General features: G+C 34.0%; 1 non-coding gene across 1 annotated transcript; it reads left to right on the top strand.

Moving 5' to 3' along the window:
* Nucleotides 1-335: 335 nt before the first annotated feature.
* On the top strand, nt 336-471 carry LOC115940021 (U4 spliceosomal RNA). Its single transcript, XR_004074807.1, has one exon. It is a non-coding gene; the product is annotated as a U4 spliceosomal RNA (small nuclear RNA).
* Nucleotides 472-12,471: the final 12,000 nt, after the last annotated feature.

Below are 12,471 nucleotides of genomic sequence, written 5' to 3'. Positions count from 1 at the left end.
ATTCTTAACAAACGACTGAGCTACCCAGGTCCCCCAGAGTCATTCTTCTTAATGGCTTTCTAGCATAATACTAAGAAGAAGAAATATTTTAATGCATTAAAGTCCATGAAAAGAAGGTCACCCTTGAAAAGCAGTACATTGATTTTCCACTGTAGGACCTTGCTTCACTCATTCATAATTTGGTTAAATTGTAGCATCTTTAAGATGCTAGAATAGAGGGTACACATCACTCATAACCATTTCTGCTATCACTATACCTATTAAACAACAATGACCCATTCCCTTCTTCTCCCAGCCCCTGGCAACCGCCCTTCTCCTTTCTGTCCCTATTTATTTGCTTTGCGCGGTGGCAGTATTGTAGCCAATGAGGTTTATCCGGGGCACGATTATTGCTAATTGATTATTCTAGGTACTTCATAGAAGTGGAATATACAGTGTTTGTCTTTTTATGACTGGCTTGTTTATTATTATTATTATTTTATTATTATGTTCAATTAGCCAACATATAGTACATCATTAGTTTTTGATGTAGTGTTCAACGATTCATTAGTTGCATATAATACCCAGTGCTCATCACCAAACGTGCCCTCCTTAATACCCATCACCCTGTTACCTCATTCCCCCACTCGCCTCCCTTCTGTAACCCTCAGTTTGGTTCCCAGAGTGACTGGCTTATTTCACTTAACATAATGTCCTCAAGGTTCACCCATGTTGTATCATGTGTCATAGTTTCCTTTCTTTTTAATGCTGAATAATATTCCATGACATATACATATTACATTTTGTTTACCCATTCATTCTTTGGTCAAAGAACACTTAAGTTACTTTCACTTTTTGGTTATTGTGAATAATATTGCTATGAACATCGATGTTCAAATATTTCTTTGAGATGCTGCTTTCCGTACTTTTGGGTATGTATCTAGAAGTGAAATTGTTCTATGGTAGTTATATTATAGACTATTGTAACAGTGCATTATACAGGGAAGAGCCTTGGTCATTCAAATACAATATTATTTTCTTTAGTTCCAAAGCAAGGAGCAGTTTGTGGGGGTAAACTTATATAATGTTAAAGATAAAATTGAGAACTATGAAATGTCGAAAATTTTCCTTCTTTTAATCTAGAGTATTTAACTACATTTCAGTAGAGCACCTTATGGACAAATATGTCTGAAAGTATATGACGAGGGACTTGACACTAGTGATTTTTGCAATCTTTTTACTCAAGGCATAAGAAAACTGCATCAGATGCTAAATAAGTATTTGCTGAAGTAATGAATGACAAATGGGTGTTAAACATTAAATGATAAGCACCACAGTGTCAGACAACATTATGGTTGAAAGGAAAGTTAATAAAGTTAACCACCACATGGTACTATTCCTGGTGGCTGGCCATATCTTGGTCAGTTCTTTTTCAGTGAAATGCAACAACATAAATTTTTATGAACATTCAATATCCAATAGTGAACAGAAACCATGTTATTCCCACATACTACATAGTGAAAATATTAAAGAATGATAAGATCTTTCTTTATTTTTTGATAATTCACACACATTCATAGTTCTCCCTGTTCTTTTTTTTTATTTTTATGTTATGTTAATCACCATACATTACATCATTAGTTTTTGATGTAGTGTTCCATGATTCATTGTTTGCGTATAACACCCAGTGCTCCATGCAGAACGTGCCCTCTTTAATACCTATCACCAGGCTAACCCATCCTCCTACCCCCCTCCCCTCTAGAAGATCTTTCTTTGTATTAATAAACAAAAATATTTGACGTAATTGACCAAAACAAAAAGTACTAAAGAATCATGGGCATAATCTGAAACACATCTTCAGGAAACATGGCAAACTCAGATGCAGTTAATAGAGTCAACAATACACTCCAATGACAGGTTCATTTAAGAGTAGTTACAGGGTGCCTGGGTGGCTCAGTTGGTTAAGCGACTGCCTGCGGCTCAGGTCATGATCCTGGAGTCCCTGGATCGAGTCCCGCATCGGGCTCCCTGCTCGGCCCTCCCCCCTCTCATGTGCTCTTTCTCATTCTCTCTCTCTCAAATAAATAAATAAAATCTTTATAAAAAAAAAAAGAGTAGTTACAGACAAAATTAAAGCACACATTTCTTTGACTCTGTTTGTGGAGTGGCTTTATTATTCTTTTACAATTTTACAAGGAAAGCCAAATCAATAGCTTTGTTATCTTCATGAACAGAGAAATCTATATGCCATCATTACCAAGATTTCAAAAGAATTTCTCTACTGAAATCTGCAGAACAGTATATGGAAAATGTATTTTCTTTGGGCAAAGGTTGTCTCTCTAATGAGCTCTGCTTGCATATTTCAGAGTATAGTTGTGTAGTAGAAAGCACACAAGTATATCTCAAAGCTTATGTTCTGACCCCAGCCCGTCCACTGCTACCTTTGTAAATTCATAAAATAAAAAAGGATGTATATGATCTTTCCTGTAGCTTCATAATTTAAAATTTTAAGATTTTGTTTTCATTATAGACACAAAAATATGTATTTTAGTTGTATTTTTATGATGTACAGCATACATATGTTTTGTTGTGTGTGTGTACGTGTGTGTATGTGTTACTTACAGATTAACCAGTGATGACTATAGAACAGATATTTTCATTGCGTAAATATAAACAGACTTCCAAAACAATAGTGTTTTGTACTGAGAGTCGATGCTGATGGAAACCTGTGTCCTTGCTCTCATTTTGCCCTTCAATTTTATATTTCTCACATCTCCCTTTTGTTCTACCTCAAAGCGAATCTTAAGGGCTGCTGATCAGAGAAAAGACATCCAGAGAAGACCAGAACACAAGGCCTTGGTGCTAGATATTTAAAAATGCTTCAACTATAGCTCCTTAAATTTTATAGATATGTAGAAAGGTTTTAAAAATATTATATTACATAAAATGTGATCTGTTAACAAATACTAATGAATATGTTTAGATACACTCATAGCAGTTAGCAGCATGGTGTAATGTTAATGCTTTGTGAAATATTATAAACTATGAAGAAAAATAATGATTTATTTATAAGAAAATCACCATTTCGTTACATTTAAATATTGGGAAATCGTAAGTAATAGTAATAATGGAAAGGCAGAATGTAAAGAAAACATCAAAACACTTTCATCACACTTATCCAAAAACTGCTTTCGCTTTCCCACATTCTCCTCCGGGCCTAAGGGCATGGCTGTAAGCCGCATTATAATTGTGGTGGACAACGCATTTATTTGCTTTTTTTTTTTTTTTTTTGAGAGAGAGGTGGGGAGGAAGGGACAGAATCATTTTTAAGATAATAGTTTAAATAACCGTAAAACTTTTAAAGTGGCTTTCTAATTAAAAAAAATCAAGCTACTTGTTTGTCTGCTAATCTAATACAAAGGAAAGTAGAATGGAAAAACATGATCACGTTTGTTATTGATAATATCACCCCGTTGATATTTACCTAATTCACATGACCATTTGAGTGCAGCCTGAGCATGCACATAAATTTTGGAGCTTCGCAATTGGTATTGATCATGGAAAGACCAATCTAGCTACAGCTATTTGTACTGACTGCTAAAATTGCTCAGATGCCTGTAGTGGTCATGATTCTGGTTGATCTGGCCTCTGTGGAGGCATGAAAAGGATGAGCTCTTCAGTGTTTTTGAAATAATGGAAATCCAACCACATCTTTATATTTTAGAATAATAATACATAATATTTTAAAATACGATGTAGGTCAAATTTTAGTCCTCAATTGCCACTTTATTCTGCATTGCTTTTTTTGATCATAGTTTCCAATATACGATGATATTGTGATTTTCAGTCTAGTCTCAGAAAAATGCTAACATGAACTGAAATTCCAGACTCTTTATTTGGAAACTGTTAATGTAAGAAGATCCTCTTGGTATATATGTACCTGTTGGCATGTGCATGACTGGGGACTGGTGGTCCTTTCAGGAGTTAAGTGAAATCAGAAAAGCTCTTCCTCCATATGAAAATCTGTGGGTGATGGTAGGGATCCTAAAAAAGTCAAATCTTGCCTGGAACTGAGCCTTTTGAAAATGGTGATCATCATTCTTCTGCCCTGTCTACCCCAGGAGGCTTTTCAGCTGGGATAGAACTCTTCAGGAAGTGTAGAGAGTAACAAGCTTTAATGTCCCAGAAGGATGATATAGAAAAGAATATTAATAAAGCTGGAGGAATCTAAGGCTAACCCAAGGATCTTCAAGATGCCATCTTATCAACATGATTACAAGTACAAAATAGTCATCATTTCAGTAAAATTTTTATACCATTCTGAAACCTTAATAACTTAATTTTTTTTTTCCATTTCACAGTAGTGTGTCACTGTAAAAACCTTTCAAGAAATACTAAATTGGTGCTGGAGATTAGCTGGGAATTGCCTACAGTTTCACAGACTTTCTTGGGATGGGGGGAGAGTAGCTCTTAGATACAGATAAATACTAAAATTCTATAGCATATGAGGTGAAGCAAATATGATAAGACCATCTGCCCACCCTGGCCAAAAATACACAAGTCTAGGAAGAAAAGAGGAAGGAGATAACAGAGTCAAAAGAAGCAACAACAACCCCAAAGGATTCCTCGGCAGTGAAATTGCAGAATGAGAGGGTAGCATATCATAACCTCAAGAAAATTTTGCTAGATACAAAATGCTTCAGATAAATTGATGAAGACACTAGGAGTTGTTACATGAATTCCTTTCCTGGGAAATAATTACAGCTTTTCAGGAAGGAAATTAAAGAAAGTTTGGCATGTTCTAACAGCATTCTCTGTTTTGAAGATATTAGTGAAAGATGCATGGGTAGACCATAACATGAATGAAATATGTCATGCATTTAGTTCCTTCCATCACTATGGAGAAACAGCATTTAATGGTTCAAAGTGAGGTCCAAAGTAAAGCACAGGCCTGTTTCTAGCCGTTTTTCTCTAAGCCAGTTTCTTAAAAGTGGTAGGGATTTACTCCAACATGGGACTAGTCGAGGAGAGCTAGGTCTGGAGGCAAGAGTACACCACTGAGAAGGTAGCCCGTTTGGGCTATTTCCAAAGGCGTGGAGACAAAGCACAAAAGAAGTACACTCACCCTTACCAAAAATGACTTTAGTCCATGGGGATTTTTTTTCTAACTAGCATCATTATTTGCAGGTGTCATGACATTTGTCTTAAGGAGGAGCATCAAAATGAAACTATTCAAATGAATAAAATGGTTTAAGATCATGGTGATGTACAAACACTAATATTTAAAAAATTTATCACCAATAATTGCTTATAAAATAATATTGAAATGATTATTTTGGTTAGCAATAATGATAATGATAGGCTGGGGATGCATTTTTAAAAAAAAATGTACAGGACTTACATCAAGAGTAAACACATACTATTCTACGAAGTATTCTATTGAGCTTTTGGCATATAACTAGTGTGACTGAGGAAACAACTTTAAATTTTATTTAAATTTGAATGATCCCCTATGGATAGTCTCTACCACACTGGACAGTGCAATTATAGATTTGTTAATGGAATGTAGGCCTTTCTACATATGACCTCAAAAGAGGTAAACATCAAAATTTTTCAAGAAATCTGGCCATATGCACCAAGCTTTCCAAGTATTTCCTCTATGACCTAAAAATTCTGCTTCTAACATTTTACCGTAAGAAAATAACATGGAGATCATCCCCACTAAACCGGCCCTACAAGAGATGTTAAGGGATTTCTCTAAGTGAGAAAGAAAAGACCATAATTAGAAGTAAGATCACTATGTTGCACACTAGAAACTAATATAATCTTGCACGTCAACTATATTTCAATAGTAATTTTTCATTAGTAAAAAAAGAAAACAGTATGGTAAGTACAAAAATGTGTACATAAAAATGTTTATTGAATTGAAAAAATGGAGATAGTATAAATTGCCTAAAAATAGAGAAAAAGTGAAATAGATTTGGTGCACAAACTTACCACTTCCTCCACATAACGTAATTTAACGTTGCTTCTCTTTTGTGGTCAGTGTCCTCTGGAGTTTCAGATACAATGAGACATAATAATTAAGGAACATTATGATCAATGCCTGGAAAAATTCTATTATCCCTTATCTTGTTCTGGAGACCTGTATGAGTGGCTCATCATACTTATTTTTCATACTGATTTACTAATTACTGAAACTCTTAAGCTTTTTCTAGACACAATAAAGAAGTAGAGTTTTGAAATTTAGGTATGCCATAACATTGAATTGAAATTTTTTTTTTTTTAAAGATTTTTTATTTATTTATTTGACAGAGAGAGACACAGCGAGAGAGGGAACACGAGCAGGGGGAGTGGGAGAGGGAGAAGCAGGCTTCCCGTGGAGCAGGGAGCCCAATGTGGGGCTTGATCCCAGGACCCTGGGATCATGACCTGAGCCGAAGGCAGACGCTTAACGACTGAGCCACCCAGGCGCCCCTGAAATTTTTTTTTCTCATCCTCCTCTGTTAAATTATAAACTCACCGAAAGGTGGGAATGTTTCTTAATCAATGATATTCACCAGTGTTAGCATACACATAGTAGCCACACAATAAATATGTGTTGAATTAATTAAATAAATGACTTCTATTCCATTGGAGACCTGCCCTTTGAGATGGGGTAAAACATATCTGTAAGTCTGAAGAGTTAGTTCCTCAAAGACTATCTGTTATGGATGAGTGCTAAATTCAAATTTTTGGTCAAGTCACTGCCCAATTATGAATCTTGATCCATGTATCTATCATCAACTCTGCTTGGCATTTGGTTTTATTAATGCAATGATGATTTTAAGTACATAAATTATTCAAAAATAAATAAGACATGGATTATATAAACTTCAGTAATTGCAAACTTTGATAAACAATCCTGATAACTTACTAGTAATCACTTGTATATTTTTATTGGTGAAGCCATAAATCACCCTACCTAATTTTGTCCTTTGATATTTAAGCAATAGATTACCCATTACTAAAACAAATAATGTATCTCTCACAAGTTTTTTTTTTTCTTTTTTCTCTGGAAATATTTGTGAAAAACGAGTTTAATTTTAAATTTAAGAATGCTTTACTTCCTTTTTTATCTACTGATATTTTAATGACATGGGCATGATATTTGTAGCAAAATAGAATTCATCTGAAAAATATGGGCTGTTTCACAGGGAAAAACACAAGAAACAAATCACAATTAAAATGTAAGAGAAATGGAAAGGAAACCCGTTGAATCAGTTTAGAACAGCTGCTACTGAACATAGAACAGAGAAATCTCCTTCAGAGGGAGATTTAGACCATTTCTTTCATCTCTTCTTTTTCTTTCTTTATATATTTTTCAACAACAGATGGATTAGGACTAGCTGCGTCCCCATGCATGAATGTTTTATATAAGTATGCGATGCTTATTTTGGCTAGGTATGACTGAGTACTTTCTATTTCACCTGCCATGTGTTTTTTAAAGTGACTTTTAAGATTGGCTTTTAGGTTCTCTTGTTATGGAAATCTGGAGTTATGAAAAGAAAAAACATATGGATCCTTTTGAAATTCAGTCTTGCTCTTGAACTCACTGTTTGAAGACATATGGTTACCAGAAAGTTAGGTTCTTGGGGGTCTTGCTTTTTTTAAGTTTAAAGTATTAACTGTATAAAAACCAGTTTCACCACGTTATGTAAATGAGGCTGCTGCGAGGGTATCTTGTGATTTTCTTTCTAAATGTACATTTTTTGGCTGCAAATGCAGTAAATATTTCATATTTTATAAAAAGTATGTTTTACAGTTATTTTCCTTCCAAATAACTCTTATAATCTTATAAATTTATAAACTTTTATAAATACCTTGAGGGCATACAGACCTTATAGTAATATTGTCTTGTTTGACCATCAGTTGAAAGACTGCTTCCTGAATATTCTTTATTTACTGGTATTTTTCTACATTTGGAAGAGGCTTATCCTCTATTTGGACAAGACTGTCTTTATAACTATAGTTCTGTTGGGAATTTAACTGTATGCATTCTAGATCCAAACTGCTTGGGTTAAAATCTCAAATCAAATACCTACTAGTTGTGTGAACTTGAGCAAGTTATATAATCTTACCTTACTTTAGTTTCATAATCTGCAAAACGGGGGTAATAGTCATACCTACCTCATAGGCTTGTCTAGAGATTTATTTGTCTTTGTTTTTTTTTTTTAATATATTGTCTAGAGATTTAAAGTAGTTACATATGCGATGGCCTTAGAAGGATTCCTGGTACATACTAAACATTTTCTCTGTTAGCTATTATTATCAATGTTAATCATAAATAATAATAATTATTATTAAACCTATTAGTATTTCAGACTATACTGTTTGATCAAAAGTGACTCAACAGCCATTTTATAGCACTTTTAGGGTTTCTCATAAGGCACAGTCTTTTTTGCAATCCTGTCTATAAATAGGCCGCTTTTTTTTTTTTTTTCTGATTATGATGTTGACAGTCAGAACTATGGATATCTCTTTCAACCTACCTTTCTTGCTTAGCTTCTCATTTGGCATTAATGTGGAGAAAAGGAAGGGCTCAATAGAAATGGAAGGGAAACATCCAGAAATCTCTTTTCTTGTAACTGAAAATTAATAGCGTTTATCTCTAGAATCTTTGGCTGTGAAATCAAATGTATTTCATTGGCTATGTAATCAAATGGATAAATGGATTTTGCATAGAGTAGATGTATTCTAAATTATAATGGAGTAAAATCTGTAGCTAATTTATGGAATGGAATTAAATCTTCCTTAAAAATGTTTTTCAGTCTGTGGTCCATGAATCTCAGCATGCTCTTAAGTTGGCTTCACACAGTGCCAGTCTAGCCTTTCCTAATAGCTGCTTTTTCCTAGCATTTCTACAAATCATCTATCTAGCTGTGGTGGTCTGCTTACCTGGTTTGACTGGGATGGGCTATATTTGCACTTATTTTCCTGGTGTGATTGCTACTAGCGTCCCTTTTTATTCTCAAAAGTGTCAGGGTTTCAATGATACTTATTTAGTTGTTCTAGTCAAAGGCAAATCTCCAGATCACGAACTTTCCACTCAATCAAAACGTACTAGGAAGGACTGGCAAGGTTTTATTATATTTCTCCAGTTGAATTTAAAAGTTAAAATATTTATTCATAATTTTTTTCTCACCAGAACTTATGAGCCAGTGTCATTTTCCTATCTCTCTATCCTGTCTGACTACTATACAAAGATTTCTTCCTTATTTATCTAGCAGGAAATAGCATCAACATTGCAAATCCAGTTTTATGGATATGTACATGTTTAAAATACACCCACAAATATTGGCGGTGGTCTGGATACTGTTCAGTTCATGCAATAGTCTTAAGATAGTCTTACAAATATTTTTCCCTGGAAAATAATGATCTAGATTTGATGCTGTCATTTAAAAATTTTGGTATTTTTACCATAGATGTATATCTAGGAATTTTTAGATTAAGCATATTTTCCTATTTTATGTAATTGGTTTGTTTGCTAAATAATAGATTTGAAAAATTAGTTTGTAATTATGATCTGAAAAACATTTTAAGATGAATTCGATTAATCATACTAGGGTCAATTTCTTATGTTTTCATGATATTACCATAGAAAATATTAGGATAGGCCTTTTCTGTCTGAAAAATGGCAGAACTCACTAATTATTAAAATAGAAGACACCACAGTGGCAAAATTAAATAGGCCAGAAGTTTTGTTAATAAAGAATGTAAGTTTTATGGTAATTCATTTTAATTATTAAAAATAACTGAGGAGTAATGTTATAAAAGGAGATTGATGCTACGCTACTAGAAAAGATAAAATGTTAACAGTACCAAAAATTTAAAAAATAAAACTAGTACTACGAACAAAGAATGGTAAATCTGTCCTATTTTATAGCTAATGATTCTATTGAACACTTGTAGAATTGGTTTCAGGGGAGAGATTTTTTTTTTTTTTATCTTGTAGTTTGAAATGACTTCATCATTTAGCCACGTGATCATTCTTTCATAAGACGCATTCAAAAATAGTAGGTATTGCAAAAATATCAGAATCAGTCATGGAGTGCGCAGACCAAAACACAGCTGTTCTAACTCCCATAGTGATGCGGAATGTCTGAGTTCTATTCCCTAAACAATGATCAGTATGCATTTAAGATTTAGGTACCCATTGAAGCTAGTGTAACAAATAGTGGGAAAATTGATTACTTCACACGTTCATAAAGGAAATATACCAAGGACTATGTTAAGTTAGCAATGTTTATAGGTTTAGCATTAAACAAACACAATATTCTCCACCTAGTTACTCATTCCAAGTAGACAAGACTCAAAATGACAGAAGGAGGCAGAGTCTATATTTGAACTTAAAATATACAGCCCAGGAGAACATCCTGTCAAATATAGGATGACAGATAATTTCTCTTCCACCAAGTGCATGAAGTAATGAGTTTAAATCTGACTGAAATAAGACCGTATCCCAAAATAGTTATAAAGTCTGTAGCAAGAAATAAGGGCAGCGATAATATATGATACCTGCTATGTAAGGGAGAATTGGATCTACAGTGCTGTACTAATGAACTACTAAATCTCTTCCTTATTTTTAAAGTATTAATTTTATAGACATATACCCTATAGATTTATGGTTTGCTTAACCACACAGAGGATAATTTTGAAAAGAAATGCCAAATAATGATCCAAAATATTTATTTGCATCTCTGAGTTAGATTTATCCTTTGTTATCTCTTCCTATGTGAAACTACCAATGACTACCAAAAGAAATGGTGCCCTCAATGTACAAGAGCCTTTTTAGTCACCATCTATAGAGGATTCTTTTTAAATATAGTATTTCCATATATTTAGTTGAAATTTTTTTCTGTTTTTAAAATAGAATTGCATGTATTTAAGCTGTACAACATGATGATTTGATATACATATACATAAGGAAATGATTATTACTGCTAAGCTAATTAACATATTCATCTCACACAGTTACCACTTGTGTGTGTGTTTGTGTGTGGTGAGAGTCCCTGAGATCTACTGTCTTAGCATATTTCCACTATACAATACAGTATTATTAACTTTAGTCACCATGTTTTACATTGGATCTCTAGAACTTATTTAGTAGAATTTTAATGACAATGAGCATTTGTGCCAATCAACATCAGGTCCTTATTTTTATGAAACCTCTTAAAATGGCCATTATGTAAATCTCTATAAGGACAAATTTATTATATTTTTCTTTTTTGATAAGTAGTGAGTTCACATTATTGGATGTGAGCTACAAGACAATAAATATAAATTCTTAGATACACAAATAATTCTAGAGAATTTTTGTTTGGTATTAAACCCGTTCCTTCCCACTAGGTGCCTAGTTGAGCTCTTAGCCAGAAAAAAAGAGAAAGGATGTTTCCCCTCCTGCTTTCTTTGGATCCTGTTCTTCTTTAATCATGCTGGTTTGGTCTCATTCTTGTCTTTTCTTCTATTCCATGTTGACCTGTGTTCATTCATCTTGGGAAGACACTCTCCTTATATTAGATTTGATAGCTTGTTTGGGGAGTTCTTAGTGTCTACAGCTGTAATTTCTCAATATTTAGAAATTCAGGGTTAGAATATTCTTTGGTTGTATTTATTTAGCAATAGTTTATTATTTCTATTTGCTTTTTAAAAACAGAGCCATGAAATTGCTGGAGGTTAGGAAGATGCAGACTGTCAACCAACACGTTCATTTTAATTATGTGCACTGCAGCAGTTTGGGAATGCCTTCATCTCTAGGTTTCACCACTGTGTGTGGGGGAAATAACTTGGCATTTGTTGCAGAGAAGACAATATCTGACCTGAGTGGTATTTAAGGGATCTTCATCCATTATGAAACATAAAACAACAGTGATAAAACCCAATCTACTCTTTCTTATGTCAAATATAAACATCTTTTTAATGTAGCAACATGTGGTTTTAACATTATATGCTACCTGTACTTGCATAAAGTAGGGTGTCTCTGTATTTAAAATGTTTACCATAATTAACCCCTGGAAGCAAATTGGCTATTAGAGATCAGAAGAACAGAGTGCCTCAACGGCCACATTTCTTCAAACAGACTTAATAATTACAGCAACCATTAACTGAATACCTGATATATGCCAGAACTTATTCATCTATTATGTCTGATCTTTATAACATTTTTGCAATATTTCTATTATTCTTGTTTAATGTATAAGAGAACCGAGGGTCAGAGTGATTAAGTGACTTGAACTCCCTAATTGATTCAATAAATATTTATTGATTACCTATGTTGATTACCTAGTTTGTATTGGGCATGTTGCTAGGGGCCGGGTTTATGGTAGTAGAATGAGCAGGCCTGTCCCTTGTGCGTGTGGAGCTTCCAGGGTGACCTAGTGTTGGGCAACATCAGGAAGACTGAGTTGGCACTCCTGCCCTGTGCTTTTCGGATTGAGTGCCAGTAGCAAGTTG

Source organism: Leptonychotes weddellii, chromosome 4 (genome assembly GCF_054177405.1).
Source record: "Leptonychotes weddellii isolate Sample4059 chromosome 4, ASM5417740v2, whole genome shotgun sequence".
Classification (NCBI taxonomy): Eukaryota; Metazoa; Chordata; class Mammalia; order Carnivora; family Phocidae; genus Leptonychotes; species Leptonychotes weddellii.
The sequence above is the reverse complement of the archived record's forward strand: the minus strand, read 5'-3'. Positions and strand labels throughout refer to the sequence as shown.